At 39.5% G+C, this 1702-nt stretch overlaps 1 protein-coding gene across 2 annotated transcripts in view; it reads right to left on the bottom strand.

Annotated features, from left to right (window-relative positions):
• Positions 1–1702, bottom strand: part of LOC106873056 (HEAT repeat-containing protein 4) — a 595254-nt gene that overhangs the window by 143357 nt on the left and 450195 nt on the right. The gene's annotated exons all lie outside the window — the stretch shown is intronic.

Here is a 1702-nt window from a genome sequence, read left to right as displayed (position 1 = left end):
ATATATATATATATATATGTATATATATATAAGGGGAGTGTAGGCATGTGTGTGTAGGTTGATGGGTGTGCAAATGTCTCCTTTTGAAAAGACATCAACATCATGTCTTTTATTTGCTATCTTCCATGATTACACATTTCCCATGGAGAGGAAATATTACCTTACTTGGAAAACAAGTAAGGGTTGGCAACAGGAAGAGTACCCAGCTGTAAAATATCCCCCCTCAATGAATTCTACGCAACCAACGCAAGCATGGAAAAGTGGACAATAAAATGACGACGACGACTACAGTGATAATGATGATGATGGTGATGATGATGATGATGTTAATGATGATGCATCTGTTGGATCAATCAAAAATCGCAGTTAAAATCTTAAGAATTCTTCATATTTTAATATATTTTAATAAAAATGTTTTTGCATTTAATGTTCATTTTTGAACATTTATCTTTTGCTCAAAACACATGGCTTACACACTCTGGCTTACATTCACTGCGATCACCTTCCATCCTGCTTCCTGTCTCCATGTTTACACTTCTTTGTCTTTTCCGCCTACCATTCCAACTTTTGGTGTCATGACGATATTATCGTAGCAGTCATAATTTTTGAAGATTTAGCGGAAATATTGTTCATGTATTTCAAAGAGAACAATTCAAAATATTTTCACACTTTACTGTTTTATAACTTTAGATTTTTCTTATAAACATTTCGCAAGTTATTTGATGTTTTATAAGTTATTTTGCGAATTTATTTATATATTTTCACCTTCCATGTAAAATACCATTTGTCTTTTGTTTTGGAGTTGCTGCGGAACTGCTTGCAATGGTTTAGTCAAAGAAATCGGCCCGTGTCCTTACTTCTGGTCTTAAAGCATGGCGCTTATTCAATTGTTGTCTTTTGCAGGACTGTTAGTTTTCATGAGTAGAGGCGCAATGGCCCAATGGTTAGGGCAGCGGACTCGCGGTCATAGGATCGCGGTTTCAATTCCCAGACCGGGCGTTGTGAGTGTTTATTGAGCAAAAACACCTAAAACTCCACGAGGCTCCGGCAGGGGATGGTGGCGAACCCTGCTGTACTCTTTCACCACAACTTTCTCTCACTCTTACTTCCTGTTTCTGTTGTGCCTGTAATTCAAAGGGGCCAGTCTTGCCACACTGTGTCACGCTGAATATCCCGAGAACTACGTTAAGGATACACGTGTCTGTGGAGTGCTCAGCCACTTGCACGTTAATTTCACGAGCAGGCTGTTCCGTTGATCGGATCAACTGGAACCCTCGACGTCGTAAGCGACCAAGTGCCAACACACACAGTTTACATGGATGTAAACAAACAAACACCAGTCATCAACCAGGGGTGGCAAGGATGGGTCTTATGAAGGGGATGACAAAAACTGAGATATCTGGTACCATGCTGAATGGATGGGTTGATATCAGTGCTGGGTGCCACATAAGAAGCACTTGGCTGGTGCAATGCAAGAAGAGTGGTTGGCACTAGGAAGGGCAACTAGCCATAGAAACTGCGCCAGAATGAACATAGGAGCCTGGTGTAACCCCTGGCTTTACCAGCTCTGGTCAAACCATCCAACCCCTGCCAGCAGGGAAAATGGGTGTTAAATGATGATGATGATACATACATATACATACATATATATCTGTACATTATATATATATATATATATATATATATATATATATATATATAT

Source organism: Octopus bimaculoides, chromosome 22, assembly GCF_001194135.2.
Source record: "Octopus bimaculoides isolate UCB-OBI-ISO-001 chromosome 22, ASM119413v2, whole genome shotgun sequence".
NCBI classification, from domain to species: Eukaryota; Metazoa; Mollusca; class Cephalopoda; order Octopoda; family Octopodidae; genus Octopus; species Octopus bimaculoides.
Note: the sequence above shows the minus strand (reverse complement) of the source record. Positions and strands in the feature narration are given on the sequence as shown.